General features: G+C 39.1%; 2 non-coding genes across 2 annotated transcripts; both read right to left on the reverse strand.

The window, feature by feature from the left end:
- Nucleotides 1–10,536: 10,536 nt before the first annotated feature.
- LOC140856813 (small nucleolar RNA R71) lies at nucleotides 10,537–10,642 on the reverse strand. The gene has a single exon (XR_012140415.1). It is a non-coding gene; the product is annotated as a small nucleolar RNA R71 (small nucleolar RNA).
- A 6,467-nt stretch (nucleotides 10,643–17,109) lies between these two features.
- LOC140856821 (small nucleolar RNA R71) lies at nucleotides 17,110–17,215 on the reverse strand. Its single transcript, XR_012140421.1, has one exon. It is a non-coding gene; the product is annotated as a small nucleolar RNA R71 (small nucleolar RNA).
- Nucleotides 17,216–26,099: the final 8,884 nt, after the last annotated feature.

The following is a 26,099-nucleotide window of genomic DNA, read 5'->3' on the forward strand; positions in this document are numbered from 1 at the left end:
ATACATGTGAGAGAAAATTTCTCTCATCTCTCTCTCTTAAGTCTCTCTCTCTAGAATTAAACTTTCTCTATCTTCTCTCTATATTTTCTCTCTCTAAATTCTCTCTCTATTTTCTCTCTCTGGACCTTTCTCTCATTATGGATTTTATCTCTCTAGGGTCATTCTCTCTCTCTGATTGCATCACAAATCCTAGGATAAACTTGAGATGAAAATATGATGATATGAGATTGCTCCGAAATTCGTGCAGTAGATTAGATCTCGATCCGATCCTTATTTGAAATTGATAACATCGATCATGGTTAATCCATATTAAGTCACCCTGATATAACCTCTGATGATCTCAACCATGATTGCCACTTTTGAAGGATACGAAGATTCTTTCTCCATTTTCTCTCTCTACTTTCTCTCTCATGATCAACTTTCTCTCTCTAAGAAGATTTATGAATCCTGTATCGAGTCATGCCTTCATCTTTTAGAGGCTCATATTGACTCTAATAAGATGATCCAAAGTTGCTTTGATATCCGTGCTGTATGTCAACTTCATTTGGCCATATCAAGTATTTTTCAAACCCATTATTAAAGAACCCTATTGATTGATCTTGACTTTAATTCGATCTGTGCTTCATGATTTCTTGATCAAGTCACTTGAATCTGACTCTCAAATAAGAGATCCTGAATTATCCTGGTATCTAGATGGTCCGACACAGTTGGTCAACATATACAAAATTTGATTTCATGAATATGTCTTATGAAAATAGCATGATTATGAAGTATGAATTTCATTATTTTTCCATCTATGTATATGTATGCTTTAAGAAAAAGATATAATAATTTCAAAGGCTCTCAGATGGCTATGAATGAATTTCTTCGAAAAAGTAGACATCCGGAGCTAGCATCCACATGAAACATGGCTCTGCCAGTGGGTATAAAGTTGGCACATGAATTAAGAACTCTATCGATTAAGAAACATGGTCCTGTTACAGATATAATAGTGACCTTAGCACGAATATCTATGAGCAATATTTTGAAACATGACATGAATACATGATGAAAATGATTTACGATTCATGATTGTGAAATATACATGATTTATGCATGCATAATGAGTTTATAACTTATTTTGTTATATGCTCTATGAAATGCTTTATTTTGTATTACCTGTTATTTTCTAAATATTGCATTATCATGAAAAACTTATGTTTGATCCGATAAGAAAGTGCAAGTTCTACTTACTGGGCTAGTGTAGCTCATATTCTTTTTATTTTCTTTTTGTTTGAACAGAAAAATAAGGTTAGGATCGGCAAAAGGAATCCAAACTTGAAGATCGGCATAGCAAACTTGAAAATTTGACAGTCGAAGTTTAATTTATTTTAAAATCATGGATTTGTAGTTATTTATGAATATTGAGATTCGGGTTAGTACTTGCTTTTGGATTTAGATGCTCTGAACCAATATTGGTTCGATTATTTGATGAATAATAGAATTGAATTTTTTTATTTGACAGATTTTAGATGATTATAATGGATTGGCTTCGTGTTATCGTGGGCTCTATCCCTCGGTAGCATGATCGTGTGATGTCCCGAATTTGGGGCGTGACACCATCACTGAGGCTCCTTTGAGGATGAGTTTCAAGATTCAGACAACCTCTTCTCGCTTCAAGTGTCCTCTTCGGATGCTCTAGGTCATCATGGTTCCGACGACAGTCTCTTTCAGTCTCAGATCTCTATCTTTCAAGGATTTTAATCCTCCCTTCAAGGTCTTCAATTTTTCTGTTGGTCCTAGATTTCTGTTGTTTGAGGGCCTTAATCTGTCTTTTGGCCTGCAACAGTTCTTTGTTTCGATAGAGAATCGACTCCTGAGCCTCCTGAAGAGCCTCCTCTATAACGTTGAGTTCTTTGGCCAGCTCAGTATTATCCCTCTGTAGATGTTCTAATTGGTACTTCAGCAAATCAATCTTTTCTTTCTCTATCATCAAAACATCGAGGTTGGAACTAACGAGGCTTGCTAGACATTGACCCACATGTACAAGGGATCTCAAGGCATCGGCTGATCGTTTCTCCCTCTGTTCGTTGAGAAATAACCTTTTGGCTGGCGGTAGGAGGTTCCTCAAGTATTTTACCATAGTTTGGAGGATCTCTCCTATGGATTGAGCATGAGGCGTCGAATCTGAGAGTTTTGTATGAGCAGTGGATGCAAGAAAGTGCCTAATAATGGTCATCATCTCCGAAGATCCCCCTGTCTCCATCATCTTGGTCAGATCTTTCTCCGGATTGTCGACCGTCTCTTCCATCCATACTTTTTTAGTCGAATCTTTTTCAGAGCATTCCTCGACACTCATCTCTGATGTCGTCTCTGTCGGTGCCCCACTATCCAGGACTTCCTCTAGAGAACCCTGCATCACAGCTTCTAATGGTTGGACCGTGGGTTCGATAGTAGGAACAGTATGTTTTTCTTCCCTGATCATGGGTCTCGTTTCAGCAATCGGAACCACAACCTACCTTCTATGAGCCAGAATTTGTTCAGATTTCTTTATGTGCTGTGGATCCATCTTGCTTCAAGGAATCCGATAGACAATCAGCACAAAAAGATTTGTGGCTACCTATGCCTTCAAATAGTAAATTTAAAAGAGGAAGAAAATGAAAAGCCATCGCAAAATGATTAAAACTTCGAAGAGACCGTCATCTGAGTGGTCCCATCAGTTACATCCATCCGTATTAGTCGCATTAGGTTGATGTTACTTGCCTTAAATGCAACAAAAGTAGGTGTGAAGGCAGAAGTCCGTGGCATTGGATCTGAGGCACTTTTAGAGTATTCCTTTTGCCTGATCCTCAGACTCAGGAGTAGGGAGATAGTGTTATGATGATTATCGTGAGCACCTTGGATCAGCGTTATATTATAACATATGTTAAGCTCTCAGGTCATCGATACGATCGCTGACTGTCATATGAGCTGAGTCCATCTCCATACTGAGCTGAGGTATCTCTGAGGTTTGATCTGTATATAAGCTGTTCAGAGACTTATCTCTTCGACGTTTGTGACAGCTGTCTATCCCGAATAAGATAAGATTTGACGTAACCATCTTCCTTGATCTAACGGGAGTGTTTATGGATGAATTATCTCATCCAGTTTGACATATCCAATGGTCCGACAATTTTGGGATCGTGCAATCTCACAGTTAACAATCCAGCTATTCGACATTCTTCTATATAAACAACCAGAGCTCTGAGAATTCAGGTAAGTTCAATCGAATCCCTCTCAAAGAATCCGTTGCTGCTTCTTGGTTATCTGTTTTTCTGATTTGAGCATTGGAGGATCCTCATCGGAGCCACAACCTTCGGTTTGGGACTTGTGTTGTAGGTGACTCCAGCACCAGCAACACCATGCGAGGTTTTCAGGTGTTTATCTTCTGACTCTGACCGATTTAAGCAGTAATAGCACTCATTATATGCTCAAATAAGTTCACAGATGCATTACCATGCAAATAATAGAGACCATCTCTAAGAACTAAACCCAGACGATAGTCACAGAGGATAGGTGCTCATGGCTATAGTAGCAACTCTTATCCTATTACCGACTCGAAAGGTTACTTCATCTTTCCTCAGCCCTCTGCCTTCTCTTAGACTTTACAATGAAGTGCATAAACAAGCACTAGAGTCTAATACTTAACTGAGAGAAGAGGAAACCATAAGATTAGTTTTGAGCAATTTCGATCTGCCTTCCAAAGAGGTATCCTTATTTCTTTAGGCTCTTCAAGTATATACCTCTGAACTTTTCAAGATCTCTTAATTACTAACATATTGACTGTTACAGTGGTACCGTGAGTATCTCATATTAGTATGTTATCGTGGGATGCCTTAGACCACCGAGCTAATGCAGTGTTTCCCGACCTAAGAACAGAGTTGAGGTATGTAGAGCCGAGCTACTAATTGCCTGTCGCGTGGTTTGCCTAGCACGTGAGCTACCTCCGTTACCTCAGCCAACTTATTTTCTAACGTGTGCAACAGCTGTCCATCTCGAGTGGATAGACTCAGATATAACTGTCTCTCCTGATTTCGTGGGAGCGATTAAGGGTGAAAATATTTTGCCTGCAATGGCATGTTTAACGATCCTACAATCTCGAGATTATGCGATCTCATAGCTATTCGACTAGCTATTCCACAACATTCTATATAAACAACCAAAGCTCCGAGGATTAAGATAAGCAATCTCTCTTAAAGAATTTGTTGATGCTCTTTTTGTTCTCTGAATTTGACTTGAGCATCGAAGAATCCTCACAGGAGTAAAAATCTCTTGCTTGGACTTCTTTTGCAGGTTACTCCAGCACCCCCTGCGCAAGGACCAGGTGTCTGCCTTCCGCCCTATTGTCTGCACCACATGTTAGGGAATATGTGGGCTTCAACACCGAGCAAGATATTTGTCTTGCAGGTAATCTCCCCGTCGATTTTGATAGGAAGCAACTAGACCAGGTTCGAGAAGGGGTCACAAGCAGAAGAGGAGAAAAGGAATAGACAACATTCCTCCTATTGAAAGTGAAAGAGGGCCTTCTCTTGTCTTCTGCCTACCAGCCCTTGCTTAGTTTGAAAAACCCAGTGAGCTGCATTTCTAAAGATCACATTTCTGGGAGCAGGATTTGGTACCACGTGTTGCAGTAGGAAAAAAGAAGAAACAAAGTAGGGAATACACAATCAAGTACATGAAACAGCCCAAGTGCTACCTCCATGGGGCACGTAAGCTTCACTAAGAGAAAGAAACAATACAAGAGGAGAATACCCACTTTCAATTTTCTGTATATATACCTCTCTCAAGTAGAAGCTATCCTCATAAAAGCTCTCTCAAAATCTCCCAAGTAGACCCTCTCACAGGCCTACCAGTATCAGGATCCTCGACGCCTCTGGATGCTTCTTATGGAAGTTGCTACATCATATCTCACCACAGTTGCTTTGTCTAATGCTCTGCTCTGCTCCTGATCCCTTGTTGGTGCTCTACAGTGTCTGCTCTGCCTACTGCATATGCTCAGTGCATATTGAACTCTCTCCTGGTGGCTGTCAAGGCCTCTCCTTGGCTCTGATGTCTCTTCTGCATGATCAGGACGTCATCAACTTTTCAACGCAACAAACGGCTCATCAATCGGAGCTATATAGACTTCAGAAACTCCAAAATATTATTTTCATAGGATACCGAGGTCGAATGAAATCTTAGAACCATCTGTGGCTGTTCGATCATGATTAGCTCACACTAGAGCCATCCGATCGTGCACATCAGGGCCACCGATCAGCTGATCAAATTCAGAGTCATCCTCAACTGTCTGATTGCGAATGGCTCACTCTAGAGCCATCGGATCGCATAAAATCGCTCATGGATCGCATGTGCACCGTGGCTGAACTGCACCTGCATGAACCTATCGTGCATCGGCTCGCTAGTCACCTGCCATGTCAGCGCTCCTCACTCGCTACTCGCTCACCTGCGAGTGGATCGTGTGAGCGCCCACTGGACCGCGCTAGGGTCGCGACTGCGCCAAGGTCGCTTGGGCCGTGCCCGCGCACATCACTTGGCGCTGGGCCGCGCACTGTGCGTGCTCGAGTGCACCCGCATTAGGCTACACACTCAAGGCCTGCTCGCATGCCCCCCTATGTGCTGGGTCGCGCACTTGTTGGGCCGCACACCCACACGTGGCTGGCCCATGTGTCTGCGGGCCCATGCACCTTGTGGGCCTATCTACAGTTCGTGGGCCCTACCAGCCTATCTTTTCATCTTTTTCCGCACGTAACTTCTCTATCTGGACTCCGTTTGGACTGTTCTTGGGCTCATTGGACTCCGTTCGTCATCCTAGATCTCGTTGTAGGCTTCTTGTGGATTGAATCTCGAGGTGTATTTTTTAATAATCTCTATCTTGACTCGATATTCGGCCTCCATCTGACTTTGAGAGCTTCTAAGTCTTGCTCCCATGCCTTGGGACAATCGTCTGCTACTCATGGATGGGCAAACATGGGAGTCGAGCTAGACCGCTCGATCCTATCTCCGTCATATGTTGTATACCTCACAGCACCTCCAACTTAAGACTTGCTCGGGGTCGTCTCCGCGTGACGTTGCTCATCCTCCCGAGTCTCTCATCCCATGCCTGATCTATCTCCATCTAGAACTCCACGTCGCACTGGGCTCCCGCTAGCATCCTCCATCTCCTTGCACAAGAGAGCATTGATCAACCCTCCATGATCGATCTCCATCTTAATTGCATCTATCTTCTCCATCTTCAATCTTACTCACCACCATCGTAACCTCGCATTGGTATTGCCTTGGCTCTGATACCAATTGTTGTGAAGGATCCAGTACCTTATATTGCAGCAGGAAGAAAAAAGAAATAAAACAGAGTACACACAATCAAGTACGTGGAATAGCTCAAGTGCTGCCTCCATGGGGCATGCAAGCTTCATTAGGAGAAAAAAATAATACAAGAGGAGAACATCCACTCTCAATTCTCTATATACATACCTCTCTCAACTTGAAGCTACTCTCACAAAAGCTCTTTTAAAATCCTTCAAGGAGATCCTCTCACAAGCCTGCCAGTATTAGGATCCTCGATGCCCCTGGATTCTTTCTGTGGAAGTTACTACATCATGCCTCACCGCAGCTGCTCTGTCGGTTACTCTGCTCTGCCCTTGATCCCCTACCGATGCTCTGCAGTGTTTGCTTTGCTTGCTGCACACTCTTAGCGCACACTGGACTCTCTCTTGATGGTTGTCAAGGCCTCTCCTCAGCTTTAATGTCTTCTCTGCACGATCAGGACCTCATCAGCTTTCCAACGTAACAAACGGCTAATCAATCGAAGCTATATAGACTCCAAAAACTCCAAAATACTATTTTCATAGGATATCGAGGCTGAATAAAATCCTAGAACTATCCATGGCCGTCCGATCATGATCGGCTTGCATCAGAGCCGTCCGATCATGCACATCAAGGCCACCGATCAGCTGATCAAATCCGAAGTCATCCTCAACCGTTCGATCATGAATGGCTTGCTCTAGAGCTATCGGATCGTGTAAAATTGCTCATGGACGGCACGTGCACCATGGCTGAACTGCACTTGCGTGAACCTATCGTGCACCAGCTCGCCAATCACCTGCCATGTCAGCGCTCCTTGCCCGCTGTTCGCTCACCTGTGTGTGGACTGCATGAGCACCCATGGACCGTGCCAGGGTCGCCTGGGCTGTGTGCTCGTGGCCGACCCGCATGCCCCCCTGTGCGCTGGGCCGCGCGCCTGCTGCGCTACACATCCACATATGGTTAGCCCGCGTGTCTATGGGCCTGCGCACCCTATGGGCAGACCTCTTCACCTTCTTTCGTGCGTAACTTTTTTATCTGAACTTTGTTTGGGCTATTTTTGGGCTCATTAGACTCCATTCATCGTCCTAGATCTCACTGTGGGCTTCTTGTAGATCGAATCTCGAGGCATATTTTCTAACATGATCTAGCTGAAATAAGTAGCAATAGATAGAGGAAGGGCCTAATCTTCATCATGCCATCAAAACGAGCATCATTTTGACTCTCCAACACCGCCACCTCTCGTCGGATGGAGAGCCAGCCCAACAGCTAGGCACAGCAACCAGTGATGGAGACTCTTCCGCCAACTGAACCAGTGCTGGTCATGGCAGATCAGTTCAACCTGCTCATCTAGTAGGTTTATAATTTGACGACCGCTGTTCAAACGGTCCAGACTATTCTTGCACCTTCTCAGACGGCGCTGTGCCTACTCAAGCTGCCCTTGCACCTCCTCAGCAGTGCAACCAGTGGTTCTCTCGTAGGCACCATCGGTGCCTCCCGCGGTGGTCCCCCCATCGAATCTAGCTTTGCATTCGATTCCTCAGTCATCACTATAGCCAGAGCCATGTGTGCCTCCTCAGAGCCCAAAGAGGAGGTGACTCACCAGAGTCATCTCAGGACCCAACAGACAGCCAGGTGGTGATCTCTTAGTCCGCAATCAAGGCATGATTCAACCTTCGGTTGCCATTCTCCTCAGTATTTCGAGACTTGCACCGTTCGAGATCTTGCCATCTAAAGACGGTTCCAGACACTCGACGAGAGGATAGATAAGAAGATCGAGAATACCCTTAATAATAACTCCTCGGTGCTGCCCTACGAGGGGTTCAATAGTGAGCCACCTTTCGCTCTGAGGATAGTACAGGAGCTGAAAGGTTGCGCAGGGATTTCATGCATGAATTTCAAAAAAATTTTAATAAAAAAATATTAGATTAAACTATTTAATCTACAAATGCATGCATAAGATTTGATCTTAAAACTCCTACAAACGAATCTATGACATGAATTTATATGCATAAAAATCTGAATCTAAAATGACAAGCATGTGAACCAAAAAACAGTATTTAGTAATAGATCTAATCTACCACTTTTAGGGTTTCGAACCCAATATCTGAGCGTGGATAGTCAAACTTCATGATCGAGAATGTACATTTGGAAGTTCTTTCTGATTGCTCGTAGCCGCACAAATATCCAACCTCTACGGATGGTCTACACGAAGTTCTCAGACCGATCAGCCCTTCGCAGGAGTGCTAGCTTACGTAGTCGGCTTCTGATGACAGATCTGATTTGATCTCTTCCTTCGATCACTTCGGATCTTTTCAATGTCGAAGATAGATCAAAGAAGGATGCTGGATGGTAGAGAAATCTGATGAAGACTCTCTTCTCTTTGATTTTTCCTTATTGTTCTAAACTTTCTTGTTCTAAACTTTCTTGTTCTAAACACAGAGTGAGTTTATTGTTCTAAACTTTCTTGTATTTCTTTATATGCAATAAAGATTATGCTTTTTATTTAAATCATTATGAGTTCTTTATTTGCTCTCTTTCATATGCTTTTATTTATGCTTTCTTGTTAGATTAATATTAGGAATAATTTTTACTTTTCGGAGACACGTCATGATCTACGGGTACGGGGCGTGCCGAGGAAAGAAGAGTTGTTTAACTAGTACTTTTCAAAGACACACCGTGATCTACGGGTACGGGGTGTGCCGAAGAAAGATAGATATTTTTTTTTAAGATTAATCGTATCTATTTAATTAAAAAAGAGATACAACTCTGCTAGTGCAAAATTAATTCAAAACATTCGAGCTCTTTATTTTTTAATTACATCAATTTTAAGATAATTTATTCTCTAAATCAAAACAACGCTTCTTTCTTTTATTTTGCAATCTCAATTTAGCCCAAGGTTCTTGAGGATACGATCTTGACTCATCCTACCTACGTAGTGAGTAGAGTTAACTTTGGTGCTATCAACGACTACGCATCAAATTTTGGCACCGTTGTCGGGGATTTGGCATGGTTGAATTAAAAAAAAAGCCACTGATATTTCATAACACTTAACTAAAATAGTGTAACTGCAAATATAAAAATTTCTAACTTGATTGGACACCTTGTTTCTTTGCATTGCATCTCCATAATTAACTTTAAGGGTGCAACCCATTAACTAAGATAAGGTGGAGATTTGATCACCCTTCCTTGACCCACAAATCACTCCCTTGCATTTGCATAACCTAGACCTTAATTTAAAATTAATTAGACGTTGACCCCTAAAGATTTTGAGCTCATTAGGACAAGTGACCCTGAGAGTTGAACCAGGTTAGATTTGGTCATCTAGCTGGTGTCTAAGCAAGTGGTTTGCGGGACGACTGGGCCCGAAGGAAGGTGGTTTTTAATTGGTTCCGTTCGCTGACCTGGCCAAGTTAATTGATGTCTAAGGAAAGCAACGGGGGGATCCCACCGACCTTACACTTATTTGGCCAGTTGGTTGGTCAAGCTCCGACTTGGAGGGCTTGAAGGCTAACTTCAGTTAAGAGCTGTCTAGAACTAGGATAACTTTAGGATAGAGAGTCCACTGCGTGCTAACTTGATTGTATTTAAAATCTAACCACAACTAATTCTTCTATTAGTTTTAGGACTTCTTAGGATCTCTTCTTTAGAACTCTTTTCTCTCTTCTCCTCTCCTCTTAAAAAAAATAAAATAAAATAATCCTTAACAGACTAGGATAGTCCTACATAGACCTTTTAGTTGCATGTTAGATCGACGATCACTAAAACCCGACTTGCAACCATTAGACGAAGAATTAGAAAAGACTCTTAGGACTATCCGAGTTAGAAACATGGCTGCACCTGGTGAGGCTAATCCTCCACGCCCATTGAGAGAATATTTCACTCCATCCTCGTATACCTACTCTCCATGCATTCAAGCACCTCCAATAGAAGCTACCCAATATGACATTAAGTCTAGCATTATTCAAATGTTGCCATCATTCTTTGGACTTAGTAACGAGGATCCATACAAACACTTGGATGAATTTCTTGAAATTTATTCCATAGTAAAAATCCAAAACTTCTCCGATGATGCCCTTAGGTTGAAACTGTTTCCTTTCTCACTTAAGGACAAAGCCAAGCATTGGTTAAACTCCTTAGACTCTATAACCATTTCAACTTGGGATCATCTTCAGAGAGAATTTCTCAAGAAATACTTTTCAATTGGAAAAACAAATCAAATTAGAAAAGCTATCACTAGTTTTTCCCAATTGGAGGGTGAACTTTTTCATGAGACATGGGAAAGGTTAAGGGACCTCATTCGTAAATGCCCACACCATGCTGTCCCTAAATGGTAACTTTGTCAGTGTTTTTATGATGGTCTATCGGAGAAACACCGACAAATGGTTGATGCATCTTGTGGTGGGACATTCATGCTAAAGAATGAGGATGAAGCCTGGCAGCTCTTTGAAATACTTAGTGAGAATTTTCTACATCATATGTCTGCCACCTCTAGAGAACAACCCATGCTTCAACAAAAAAGAAGTGGAATTTATCAGATTGGAAACGTCATGGATATCCACAGTAAGGTAGATGAACTATCTCAAAAATTAGACCGTCTTCTAAATTCTGGACAATCCCTGATTCCACCAAACCCAATCTAAGAAGTTTGTGCATTGTGTGCAAGTTCGAACCATTTTGTTAGTGAATGCCCAGCTGTACCTCAATTTCTTGAGTTTGTGCACGAGCAGGTTCAGCAAGCTCAAGTCCAACAAGCTCACAGATCAAGAAACAATCCATATTTGAACACTTATAGCCCTGGCTGGAGAAACCATCCAAATTTTACCTGGAGACCACAACCAGTGGTTGGCCCTGCCGCACCTCGACCTCAATATCAGGATCCAACATATTGGCATAGACCATACCATCAAATTCAAAATGCTCCTCAATCATCTACTACTGGTCATAGCTCAGCTTTTGAGAAAAAAGTTCTGAAAGCACTAGAATGATTAGAAGTCAACACTCAGACCCTTAACTCCCACACACAATCCATTGCTAAGCTAGAGACCCAAATAGGTCAACTAGCGATTGCATTCAGTAGGAGGGAAGGAGGAAAATTACCTAGCCAACCTGAGAGCAACTCAAGAGGGCAATTTGTGATTGAGAGCTCTAATACTCCAGAAGCTTTTTCTAAACACACCAAATCAATCATGACTCTGAGAAGTGGGAAGGTCATTGAACACACTAATAAAACTAATGAGACCGATCCTAAACCTCTAATCGAAGCCAAATCACCCAAGAACAAGGAGGACCTTAAAATAGAGAATGAACCAACTGCACCAGAATCATCTTACTTTCCTAAAGCCCCATTTTTGGATGCCCTGAAAAGCCCTATTCCTGTAGATAAGAAGGGAGGAAAACTCGACGAGATGTTGGAATTGTTTAAGCAAGTCCAAATTAATCTTTCCCTTCTAGACGCAATCAAATAGGTCCTTGCTTATGCCAAATTTTTGAAGGATTTGTGCATCCAAAAATGTAAATCTAGATTACAAATCCCAAAAAAAGTATGCCTCACTGAACAGGCTGGTTCTGTCTTCCAGCATGCCACTCCTCCAAAGCTTAAGGACCCAAGAGCCCCCATCATTTTCTATGTTATAGGAAATTATCACATTGAAAAAGCTCTTCTGGACTTAGGGGCAAGTGTGAATCTTTTACCTAGTTCAGTGTATAAACTTTTTGGATTCGAAAAACTAAAACCCACATCAGTCAAATTGCAATTAGCCGACAGATCAATTAAGGAACCACGTGAAATGCTTGAGGATATCTTGGTCAAGGTAGATGAGTTTTACTTTTCAGTTGATTTTCTAGTTCTCGACATGAAACTAAGTGGCAACCCAAGATAAATTCCCATTATCTTAGAACGACCCTTCCTAGCTACGGCAAATGCATGCATTAATTGTAGGACAGGAGTCATGGACGTATCGTTTGGGAATAAGAAACTAAGATTGAATGTGTTTGGTGCTTCCAAGGACCATCAATGGATAGTTGCTTCGAAGTAGATACACTAGAAGACATTGTAGAAGATGCAACACCCACAATTCTAGCATCAGACCCCTTAGATACTTGCTTGGCTCACTTTAGAGTGTATGACTTTGAGGGATACATGAAAGAAGTTAACACCTTGTTGGATACACCACACGATAAAATCACTCCTCCATGGACAATCAAGTATGAGCCATTACCCACATTAGCCAGTACACCAATAGTCCCATCTTTAAAATCATCACCTACGTTAGAATTGAAACCCCTTCTTGCTATGCTCAAGTATGCATTTCTAGGACCCAATGACACCCTCCCGGCAATCATTGCATCAGACTTGACCCCTAATCAGGAAGCACAATTGGTTGGTATTCTGAAGGAACACAAAGAGGCTATCGGTTGGTCCATTACCGATTTAAAAAGAATTGACCCCTCCATTTGCATGCAGCATATTCATTTTGAGGCAAATGCCAAACCCCTCGAGATATGCAGAGGAGATTGAATCCAAACATGCGTGAAGTAGTAAAGAAAGAGGTGGTAAAGTGGTTAGATGCTGGAATCATCTACCCCATATCCGATAGTAAATGGGTTAGTCCCACTCAAGTAGTACCTAAGAAATCAGGTATTACTATGGTTGAGAACGAAGAAGGTGAACTGCTTCCCACTCGCATATCATTTGGATTGCAAGTATGCATAGATTATAGAAAACTAAATGCCGCTACTAAGAAGGACCATTTTTCATTGCCCTTCATCGACCAAATCTTAGAACGGTTAGCAGGACAAAGTTTCTTCTATTTTCTTGATGGTTATTCAGGGTACAATCAAGTACCTATATTTCGGATGATCAAGAAAAGACTACCTTCACCTGCCCCTATGGCACCTTCACTTTTCGACGTATGCCATTCGGACTCTGCAATGCACCCGCTACATTTCAACGGTGTATACTGGCCATTTTTTTGGATATGGTGGATAAATATCTTGAAGTTTTTATGGATGATTTTTCTGTGTTTGGAACCACCTTTGAGGATTGTCTCCATAATCTTTCCAAAGTTCTTAAACGGTGTATGGAGACAAATCTTGTCTTAAGTTGGAAAAAGAGCCATTTCATGGTGCGGAAAGGAATTGTATTAGGATATATTATTTCTGAAAAAGGGATCGATACTCATATTAAGCTTCGAGCATGAATAGGATAGACACTCTTTTAGCGTCTGGCTGAAGACGTTAAACTTAGCGCTTTTTGGGAGGCAACCCAAATTTTTTTTATTTTGTTTTAGCTGATCTTCATTTTTTTTAAGAATAAAAGATCGCTCTATATGGAAGTCTGTCAATAAACTTAACGTCTGACTGAAGACGTAAAACTTAGCGCTTGTTGGGAGGCGACCCAATGATTTCATATTTTTTTTACTTTATTGCAGCTGGAGAAATTTAGAACAAAAATCTATTAATTAATAAAGCTATCTTCAACTTTTGAAGCAAAATTATCTCAGGTACACTCTCTCCTTTTATTTCCTTTGCTTTCCTACTCCATTGAGGACAATGTAGATTAAGTTGGGGGGGGAGAAAATTAATCAAATCCTCGAGTATGGTCAGAAATAATTAGTTTTGTGTATTCAAATTTTATTTTGATTAAGAGTCAATTAGGCATCCTAATCAATGAATGATTAACAGTCAAGATAATTTTAGAGATACTAAGGAATAAATTATTAAGAAAACCCAATGAATGGTAGGGTTTAGACTAGACAAAATTTTAGGAGTGATTCTACAACCCTCTTCTTACTGATCTCAATAAAGAATCTGCTTCATGAGAGATTGGGTGGAAAGGTCGAGGTATGCAAAAAATTTTTTCTTAAAATTTATTTTTAAAAAAAAAATATTGGTTTCCTACTGAGTAACCGGGCTCCTTCGCCTAAGTAAGTGTTGTGGTTCGTGTAAAAATATGGACAATGTTAAAAAAATAGTGGATAATAAGGGGACTAAACTGCAAGAAGATAATAAACCTCTTTCACATTAAGTTAGAGGATTTAAAGAGTAAAGTGGGGAGTTGGTGCAAGAAAAGCTCTTGAAATTTCTTTAGTTAATACTCAGCCACTAATTGGGTCAAATTGATAATCCAATGAAGTATCTCTTTAATGGTCTGACCAGATATCATCTACCTTTTGGGATGCCTAACCTAACATTTTATTCAAGACTGAGTCGTTACACAATGCTAATATATCTATTTTACTCGAGGACGAACAAAATTCAAGTTGGAGGATGTGATAAATACTTAATTTAAGTCATTTAAAATAAAAAATTATATTTAATTTATTTTATTTATTAAGAATTTGATGCTTCTTTTTATGTTTTACAGGAAAGATGATCGCCAATATAAAGAGTCTGATTCATAGATCAAAAAGACTCAAGTTTGAAGAAAATTAAACTTAAAATAAAATTTAAATAAAAGAAGGATGCATACGATATTATAGAAAATGAAGATACTATGCAAGGAACCCAAAAAGGATATAGACGTCATTTTAAAGAAATAAAAGTTTCTTTTTGTAAAGGAGTGTAAACAGTTAATGGGTTCATGCAGAAGGAGCATGCGGAAGGGCGCATGGGCGAGCGACAGCACGGGCGAGAGCGGAGGTGCGGGCGAGGCAGCGGGCACGCGGGGTTCGTGGGGACAGACGAACAGATGGATCTGAAAATTAAAGGAAAAAAATATATATTTGGAAATAGTTCAAGAGGAAGAATTTGTATTTTCTTTATCTGCTTGTGATCTTTCCATCTCATCCATCTATCTTTTAGTCCTTAGTATTTTTTTTTGTCCCACATCGAAAAATCATGTAAAACTCCTCCCTCCTAACACCTATAAAAAGGCTTTTGTACTCCCATTGGAAGGAGAGCCCAAAAATTCTTCTAGAGCCTTGCATAGAGGAAGAGAAAGGGACTACTCCATGAGCAGCTAGGCTAGCAGTCTCGAGAGTGGAGAAGAAATTTTATAACGACACAGAGTGGGTTTATTGTTCTAAACTTTCTTGTTTTTCTTTATCTGCAATAAAGATTGTGCTTTTTATTTAAATCGTCATGAGTTCTTTATTTTCTCTCTTTCATATGCTTTTATTTATGCTTTCCTGTTAGATTAATATTAGGAACAACTTTTACTTTTTGGAGACGTACCGTGATCTACGGGTACGGAGCGTGCCGAGGAAAGAAGAGTTGTTTACCTAGTACTTTTTGGAGACACACCGTGATCTACGGGTACGGGATGTGCCGAGGAAAGATAGATATTTTTCTTAAGATTAATCACATCTATTTAATTAAAAAAGAGATACAACTCTGCTAGTGAAAAATTAATTCAAAACATCCGAGCTCTTTATTTTCTAATTACATCAATTTTAAGATAATTTATTCTTTAAATCAAAATAATGCTTCTTTCTTTTATTTTATAATCTCAACTTAGCCCAAGGTCCCTGAGGATACGATCTTGACTCATCCTACTTACGTAGTGAGTAGAGTTATTTTTGGTGCTATCAACGACTATGCATCAAATTTTGAAGCTGTTGCCGGGGATCTTGGCACGGTTGAATTAAAAAAAAAAAGCCACTGATATTTCATAACACTTAACTAAAATAGCGTAACCTCAAATATAAAAATTTCTAACTTGATTGGACACCTTGTTTCTTTGCATTGCATCTCCATAATTAACTTTAAGGGTGCAACCCATTAACTAAGATAAGGTGGAGATTTGATCACCCTTCCTTGGCCCACAAATCACTCCCTTGCATTTGCATAACCTAGACCTTAATCTAAAATTAATTAGACGTTGACCCCCAAGGATTTCGAGCTCATTAGGACAAGTGACCCTGAGAGTTGAACCAGGTTAGACTTGGTCAGCTAGCTGGTGTCTAGGCAAGTGGTTTGCAGGATGACTGGGGCCGAAGGAAGGTCGTTTTTAATTGGTTCCGTTCGCTGACCTGGCCATGTTAATTGGTGTCTAAGGAAAGCAACGGGGGGACTCCCACCGACCTTACACTTATCTGGCCAGTTGGTTGGTCAAGCTCCGACTTGGAGGGCTTGAAGGCTAACTACAGTTAGGAGCTGTCTAGAACTAGGATAACTTTAGGATAGAGAGTCCACTGCGTGCTAACTTGATTGTAATTAAAATCTAATCACAACTAATTCTTTTATTAGTTTTAGGACTTCTTAGGATCTCTTCTTTAGAACTCTTTTCTCTCTTCTCCTCTCCTCTTAAAAAAAAAAAAAAAAAAAAATAATCCTTAACAGACTAGGATAGTTCTACATAGACTTTTTGTTGCATGTTAGGTCGACGATCACTAAAACCCAACTTGCAACCATTAGACGAAGAATTAGAAAAGACACTTAGGACTATCCGAGTTAGAAACATGGCTGCACCTGGTGAGGCTAATCCTCCACGCCCATTGAGAGAATATTTCACTCCATCCTCATATACCTACTCTCCATGCATTCAAGCACCTCCAATAGAAGCTACCCAATATGAGATTAAGTCTAGCATTATTCAAATGTTGCCATCATTCTATGGACTTAGTAACGAGGACCCATACAAACACTTGGATGAATTTCTTAAAATTTGTTCCACAATAAAAATCCAAAACTTCTCTGATGATGCCCTTAGGTTGAAACTATTCCCTTTCTCACTTAAGGACAAAGCCAAGCATTGGTTAAACTCCTTAGACTCTATAACCATTTCAACTTGGGATCATTTTCAAAGAAAATTTCTCAAGAAATACTTTTCAATTGAAAAAATAAATCAAATTAGAAAAGCTATCATTAGTTTTTCCCAATTGGAGGGTGAACTTTTTCATGAGACATGGGAAAGGTTAAGGGACCTCATTCATAAATGTCCACACCATGCTATCCCTAAATGGCAACTTTGTCAGTGTTTTTATGATGGTCTATCGGGGAAACATCGATAAATGGTTGATGCATCATGTGGTAGGACATTCATGCTAAAGAATGAGGATGAAGCCTGACAGCTCTTTGAAATACTTAGTGAGATTTCCTACATCATATGTCTGCCACCTCTAGAGAACAACCCATGCTTCAACAAAAAAGAAGTGGAATTTATCATATTGGAAACATCATGGATATCCACAGTAAGGTAGATGAACTATCCCAAAAATTAGATCGTCTTCTAAATACTGAACAATCTCCAATTCCACCTAACCCAATCCAAAAAGTTTGTGCATTATGTGCAAGTCCGAACCATTTTGTTAGTGAATGCCCATCCACACCTCAATTTTCTGAGTTTGTGCACGAGCAGGTTCAGCAAGCTCAAGTCCAACAAGCTCGCAGACCAGGAAACAATCCATATTCGGACACTTATAATCCCGGCTGGAGAAACCATCCAAATTTTTTCTGGAGACCGCAACCAGTGGTTGGCCTTGCCGCACCTCGCCCTCAATATCAGGACCCAACATATAGGCATGGACCATACCATCAAATTCAAAATGCTCCTCAACCTTCTACTACTGGTCATAGCTCAGCTTTTGAGAAAAAAGTTCTGAAAGCACTAGAACGATTAGAAGTCAACACTCAGACCCTTAACTCCCACACACAATCCATTGCTAAGCTAGAGACCTAAATAGGTCAACTAGCGACTGCATTCAGTAGGAGGAAAGGAGAAAAATTACCTAGCCAACCCGAGAGCAACCCAAGAGGGCAATTTGTGATTGACAGCTCTAATCCCCCAGAAGCTTTTTCTGAACACGCCAAATCAATCATGACTCTGAGAAGTGGGAAGGTCATTGAACACACTAATAAAACCAATGAGACCGATCTTAAACCTCTAACCGAAGCCAAATCATCCAAGAACAAGGAGGACCTTAAAATAGAGAATGAACCAACTACACCGAAATCATCTTACTTGCCTAAAGCACCTTTCTGGATGCCCTGAAAAGCTCTATTCCTGTAGATAAGAAGGGAGGAAAACTTGACGAGATGTTAGAATTATTTAAGCAAGTCCAAATTAATCTTCTCCTTCTAGACGCAATCAAACAGGTCCCTGCTTATGCCAAATTTTTGAAAGATTTGTGCACCCAAAAATGTAAATCTAGATCATAAATCTCAAAGAAAATATGCTTCACTGAACAGGCTAGTTCTGTCTTCCAGCATGCCACTCCTCCAAAGCTTAAGGACCCAAGAGCCCCCATCATTTCCTGTGTTATAGAAAATTATCACATTGAAAAAGCTCTTCTAGACTTAGGGGCAAGTGTGAATCTTTTACCTAGTTTAGTGTATGAACTTTTTGGATTCAAAAAACTAAAACCCATATCAGTCACACTGCAATTAGCCGACAGATCAATTAAGGAACCACGTGGAATGCTTGAGGATGTCTTGGTCAAGGTAGATGAGTTTTACTTTCCAATTGATTTTCTGGTTCTCAACATGAAACTAAGTGGCAACCCAAGATAAATTCCCATTATCTTAGGACGACCCTTCCTAGCTACGACAAATGCATGCATTAATTGTAGGACAGGAGTCATGGACGTATCGTTTGGGAATAAGAAACTGAGACTGAATATATTTGGTGCTTTCCAAGGATCATCAATGGATAGTTGCTTCAAAGTAGATACACTAGAAGACATTATAGAAGATGCAACACCCATAATTCTAGCACCAGACCCCTTAGATACTTGCTTGGCTCACTTTGGAGTGTATGACTTTGAGGGATATATGAAAGAAGTTAACGCCTTGTTGGATATACCACACGATAAAACCACTCCTCCATGGACAATCAAGTATGAGCCATTGCCCACATTAGCCAGTACACTAATAGTCCCATCTTTAGAATCACCACCTACGTTAGAATTGAAACCCCCTCCTGCTACACTCAAGTATGTATTTCTAGGATCCAATGACACTCTCCCGGCAATCATTACATCAGACTTGACCCCTGATCAGGAAGCACAATTGATTGATATTCTGAAGGAACACAAAGAGGCTATCGGTTGGTCCTTTGCCGATTTAAAAGGAATTGACCCCTCCATTTGTATGCACCATATTCATTTTGAGGCAAATGCCAAACCCCATCGAGATATGCAGAGGAGATTGAATCCAAACATGCATGAAGTAGTAAAGAAAGAGGTGGTAAAGTGGTTAGATGCTGGAATCATCTACCCCATATCCGATAGTAAATGGGTCAGTCCCACTCAAGTAGTACCTAAGAAATTAGGTATTACTGTGGTTGAGAACAAAGAAGGTGAACTGCTTCCCACTCGCATATCATTTGGATGGCGAGTATGCATAGATTATAGAAAACTAAATGCCGTTACTAGAAGGACCATTTTTCATTACCCTTCATCGACCAAATCTTAGAACAGTTAGCAGGACAAAATTTTTTCTATTTTTTTGATGGTTATTCAGGGTACAATCAAGTACCTATATTTTTGGATGATCAAGAACAGACTACCTTCACCTGCCCCTATGGCACCTTCGCTTTTCGGCGTATGCCATTCGGACTCTGCAATGCACCCACTACATTTCAATAGTGCATACTGGCTATTTTTTTGGATATGGTGGATAAATATCTTGAAGTTTTTATGGATGATTTTTCTATATTTGGAACCACCTTTGAGGATTGTCTCCATAATCTTTCCAAAGTTCTTAAACGGTATATGGAGACAAATCTTATCCTAAGTTGGAAAAAGAGCCATTTCATGGTATGGAAAGGAATTGTATTAGAAAATATTATTTCTGAAAAAGGGATCGACACACGTGTTAAGATTCGAGCAGGAATAGGATAGACACTCTTTTAGCGTCTGGCTGAAGATGTTAAACTTAGCACTTTTTGAGAGGCAACCCAAATTTTTTTTATTTTGTTTTAATTGATCTTCATTTTTTTAAGAATAAAGGATCGCTCTGTATGGAAGAGTCTGTCAATAAACTTGACGTCTGACTGAAGACGTAAAACTTAGCACTTGTTGGGAGACGACCCAATGATTTCATATTTTTTTTACTTTACTGCAGCCGCAGAAATTTAGAACAAGAACCTACTAATCAATGAAGCTATCTTCAACTTCTGAAGCAAAATTATCCCAGGTGCACTCTCTCCTTTTATTTCCTTTGCTTTCCTACTACATTGACGACAATGTAGATTAAGTTGGGGGGGAAGGAAATTAATCAAATCCTCGAGTATGGTCAGAAATAATTAGTTTTGTGTATCCGAATTTTATTTTGATTAAGAGTCAATTAGGCATCCTAATCAATAAATAATTAACGGTCAAGATAATTTTAGAGATACTGAAGAATAAATTATTAAGAAAACTCAATGAATGGTAGGGTTTTGACTAGACCAAATTTTAGGAGTGATTTTACAACCCTCTTCTTACTGATCTCAATAAAGAATATGCTTCATGAGAGATTAGGTGGAAAGGTTGAGGTATGCAAAAAAATTCTCTTTAAATTTTTTTTTTTTAAAAAAAAATATATTAATTTTCTACTGAGTAACCGGGCCCCTTCGCCTAAGTAAGTATTATGGTTCGCGTAAAAAGGTGGACAATGTTAAAAAAATAGTGGATAATAAGGGACTAAATTGCAAGAAGATAATAAACCTCTATCACATTAAGTTAGAGGATTTAAAGAGTAAAGTGGAGAGTTGGTGAAAGAAAAGCTCTTGAAATTTCTTTAGTTAATACTCAGCCACTAATTGGGTCAAATTGATAATCCAATGAAGTATCTCTTTAATGGTCTGACCAGATATCATCTACCTTTTGGGATGCCTAACCTAACTTTTTATTCAAGATCGAGTCGGTACACAATGCTGATATATCTATTTTACTCGAGGACGAGCAAAATTCAAGTTGGAGGGTGTGGTAAACACTTAATTTAAGTCATTTAAAGCAAAAAATTATATTTAATTTATTTTATTTATTAAGAATTTGATGCTTCTTTTTATGTTTTACAGGAAAGATGATCATCGATATAAAGAGTCCGATTCGTAGATCAAAAAGACTTAAGTTTAAAGAAAATTGGACTTAAAATAAAATTTAAATAAAAGAAGGATGCATACGGTATTATAGAAAATGAAGATACTATGCAAAGAACCCAAAAAGGATATAGACGTCATTTTAAAGAAACAAAAGTTTCTTTTTATAAAGGAGTGTAAACAGTTAATGGGTTCATGCGGAAGGGCGCACAGGCGAGCGGGCGTGCGGGCGAGCGGCAGCATGGGCGTGAGCGGAGGCGCGGGCGAGGCAGCGGGCGCATGGGGTTCGTGGGGACAGACGAACAGATGGATCTAAAAATTAAAGAAAAAAATATATATATTTAAAAATATTTTAAGAGGAAGAATTTGTATTTTCTTTATCTGCTTGTGATCTTTCCATCTCATCCATCCATCTTTTAGTCCTTAGTATTTTCTTTAGTCCCACATTGGAAAACCATATAAAACTCCTCCTTCCTAACACCTATAAAAAAGTTTTTGTACTCCCATTGGAAGGGGAGCCCAGAAATTCTTCTAGAGCCTTGCATAGAGGAAGAGAAAGGAACTACTCCATGAGCAGCTAGGCTAGCAGTCTCATGAGTGGAGAAGAAATTTTGTAATGACACAGAGTGGATTTATTGTTCTAAACTTTCTTGTATTTCTTTATATGCAATAAAGATTATACTTTTTATTTAAATCGTCATGAGTTTTTTATTTGCTCTCTTTCATATGCTTTTATTTATGCTTTCCTGTTAGATTAATATTATGAATAACTTTTACTTTCTGGAGACGTGCCGTGATCTACAGGTACGGGGTGTGCCGAGAAAAGAAGAGTTGTTTATCTAGTACTTTCTGGAGACACGCCATGATCTACGGGTACGAGATGTGTCGAGGAAAGATAGATATTTTTTCTAAGATTAATCGTATCTATTTAATTAAAAAAGAGATACAACTCTGCTAGTACAAAATTAATTCAAAACACTCGAACTCTTTATTTTCTAATTACATCAATTTTAAGATAATTTATTCTCTAAACCTAAACAATGCTTCTTTCTTTTATTTTATAATCTCAACTTAGCCCAAGATCCTTGAGGATACGATCTCGACTCATCCTACCTATGTAGTGAGTAGAGTTATTTTTGATGCTATCAACGACTACGCATCAATCAGCAATGGAGCAACAGTTACTGCAGAAGCCATTGGCACTTATCCTCTTTGAATACCATCGAGTTTTAGATTAGATTTAAAAGACTGTTATTTTGTTCCTGTAGCTAGTTGAAAATTGATTTTTATGTCTGTGCTAGCACAGGAAGATTTTGAATTTAATTTTAATAAAGATTTTTATTCTTTTTATTTATGAAATAAATTGGTTGCACGAGATCTTTTAATTGATAGTCTATATCACTTACATGTTGATGCAAATGTGAATTTGAATGAGCAAATAGTAAGTACCGCAGGTCAAAAGAGATCCAGAGATGAAATTAACCAGAAGTACTTATGGCATCATAAACTAGACCATATTAGAGAAGACAGGATAAACAAACTGAAAAAAGATAAGATCCTTGGATCTCTTCATCCAGAGTCGTATCCAGCTTGTGAATCTTGCATTCAAGAAAAAATGATCAAGTTATCCTTTGTAGGACATGGGGAAGGGCCACTGAGTCACTTATCTTGGTACACACCGATATGTACGGACCATTTGATGTGCAGGTCAGGGATGGTTATATCTACTTCATCGTCTTTATCGATAATCTATCTAGGTATGGGTATGTGTATCTGATGAAACATAAATCTGAAGTCTTTGAAAAGTTCAAAGAATTCAGAAGTGAAGTAGAAAAATAAACTGGTAAACCCATTAAGGTTCTTCGATCTGATCGAGGAGGTGAATATCTTAGTCAAAAATTTTTGAGATATCTTAAAGACAACAGCATAGCCTCTCAATGGACTCCTCTCGAAATATCTCAGTTCAATGGGGTATCCGAACGGAGGAATAGGACCCAATTAGATATTGTCAGGTCCCTGATGAGCTTCACTGATCTATCCTTATATCTTTGGGGACATGCCTTACTAACTGCCATTCACCTGTTGAATAGGGTTCCATCAAAATCCATTCTTACTACACCTTATGAGATATGGTACTATAAAAAGCCGAGTTTAGGTTATCTTAAGACTTGAGGATGTCTGGCCTATGTCAAGAGTCAAATGACTGATAAATTAGAGGATAAATCTGTAATAGCTCATTTTATAGGATATCCAAAAGAATCAATGGGATACTACTTCTACTTTTTATAAGATCATAATATGATTGTGAGTCAGAATGCCATATCCCTAAAAAAATAGTTTATCCTTGATAGTGGTGTTGGAAAATATGTCTTAAAGTCAATCATTTAGGTTATAAATGATTGTGCTCTATATGAGCATATGAATTATAAAATGATAAATATTATCAGGTAGATTCATCATAAGAAATACATCAAAATAGAACTCATATGTTATGATGAAGTCCTTAGAACTACTACCAAAATGATAAAGAAAGATTTATCATGTGATTCTTAAATCCTGCTCGTGATCAAATGATATAATTGTTACAAGGATGATAATTGTATCAAGTGTAGGTCGTTGTGTGTCATATTAGTTGGTTGTCCTCTTAACCAAAGCATGTAGTGACACGGGTATGCATACGGGTGATATGTAAGAGTACATTTCACTAAGCATTACCACTTTTGGAGCACTCTGCTGTCAAGGGTTGCTCTAGTGGGATATGGGTATATGTGTCCCTCTGATCTAAGACTGTCTTGGTGACTTGCAAGCAACTCACTGTGCTTTGGTGCCAGACTATCCAAATTTCTAATTTAGTGATGAAAGATTTCTGGATACAGTCAGGTACTTATGAAGTCTGAATGTGAGTCAAGATGGAATTGATCGCTCCAAGTAAAATTGGAGATGATGCATCACTGTATTTTAATTCAGTAAAATTTTGACCAAAGTAGTCCTAGTGAGGAGTCACAGGATTTTTAAAGTTGAGACACAATGTGGACCACTCTTCTTGGGTTGACAGTTTAACCCTTAGTCATCCTTAAGCATCAAGTGTCAAAGGAATGAATTATACGGTAACATATCCACATGGATTCTAGAGTGATGCTGGGCATACATTCGATCTATCCGGACGTCGGATCTCATTGCTAGATGGTTACATCGATTAGTACAAGAATTATTCTTGTACTACTTGCTTAGGTTTGAACCTATGGGATCACACACATAGAAGTACCTGTTTGATCAAATGACTGATCGTTGATTAAGAATCGTTGAAAGATTTAATTATCAATTTGATTGATGATTAATTTTATTCAAAGATTGTAATAAATAATTTACTAATGATTGATAAATTAGAAGAATAATTAATTAATAATATAATTTTTAATTACTCAATTTGATTGAGCAATAGAGATTGGATTAGATCTAATTGAATTAGATTCACTTAGATTGGCTTTGGATTGATTGGATACATCCCTATTGGATAACAGGGCTTATTTCAATTGATCTCAGGGATGCAAATCAAATTTTGAGTTGAATAAGATTCAATTTAGTTTTCTATATGTTTTGATTGGTCAAACCCTATTGAATAGTAGGCTTGATTAGATCAAGCCCTATTATCAAAAATTTTCCTGATATCCATTGAGAATCAATCCCTGGATCAATGGGATTTTCATCTAACTAATTCTCAATTGGATTAGGGCCTAATTGATTTCATAATTGGGCTAAGACCTAATTAGTTAGTTTGTTATAACTAATTTCAAAATTGATTAGGATTGGATCCAAGAATTAGTTAGAGCTTGACCAAGATTCTTGAGTCTTATTTGGAATAGGACTAACCTAACCCCATGTGCTATTTATTCCTCACGCCCCACTACCTCTTTATGGTGAGAAATCTCCATGCCCCAAAGAATCCACACGCCAAGCCCCTTCTCCATGTCTCTTTGGAAGAGATTTTTCAGAGGCTTTGTTCCTGGTTCTTGGGGCATCAAAGGGAGACTTCCTTGCTGGTTGGGTGTTTGGGGCTTTCTAGAGTTCTAGATCAAGGAAAAAGAAGGGACTTCTTTCTTGTGCGCAGCCTTGAAGAAGGAGTTCTTCTTTCAAATTTTTTCTCTATTTTTTTTAAGATAAAAATTAGATTATATTTAATTTTTAATATGAAGATTTAGAGAAAAAATATCAAAAAAATTTGATTGGACATTTGGGGCTTTCTAGAGTCTAGATCAAGAAGAAAAAAGGAGAAGAAGAGAGAAGAACGATTCTTCTCTTGGGTCTCTCTTTTAAATTTTTCTAGAGCTAAAAAATTCATATAATTTTTAGCATGAGAAATTAGATTAAATCTGATTTTCATCATGAAAAATCAAAGAAGAAAAGTTCTTCTTAAGGGTGTGAAAGGAAGAGAGAAAGGTTCTCTCTTATGCATGAAAAAATTAAGAAGAAAGGGTTCTTCTCTTGATCTCTATTGTAGAGATCTGATGCATGGATTCAGAAAAAAAAGAAGAGGGTCTCCTTATTCTTTATCTTTTTTGTGATTCCTCTTAGATCAGTCAAAGCATGATGTCCTCATTAGCTAACACTCCCGAGGAGATCGATCAGCACAAAGACTTCGTGTGGATACTTGTAGAAGCCGGATGCATGTGCGGCTGTCAAGCATCATGAAGAATCAAGTACCACAGATTTTGAATGCAGTGTTCTACTAACACTTAGGTATGAGATTTTGATCTCAATTAATATTTAGATATGATCTAAATATAAATTAGATATGATCTAATTACACATAGATATG

This window comes from Elaeis guineensis, chromosome 3 (genome assembly GCF_000442705.2).
Source record: "Elaeis guineensis isolate ETL-2024a chromosome 3, EG11, whole genome shotgun sequence".
NCBI classification, from domain to species: Eukaryota; Viridiplantae; Streptophyta; class Magnoliopsida; order Arecales; family Arecaceae; genus Elaeis; species Elaeis guineensis.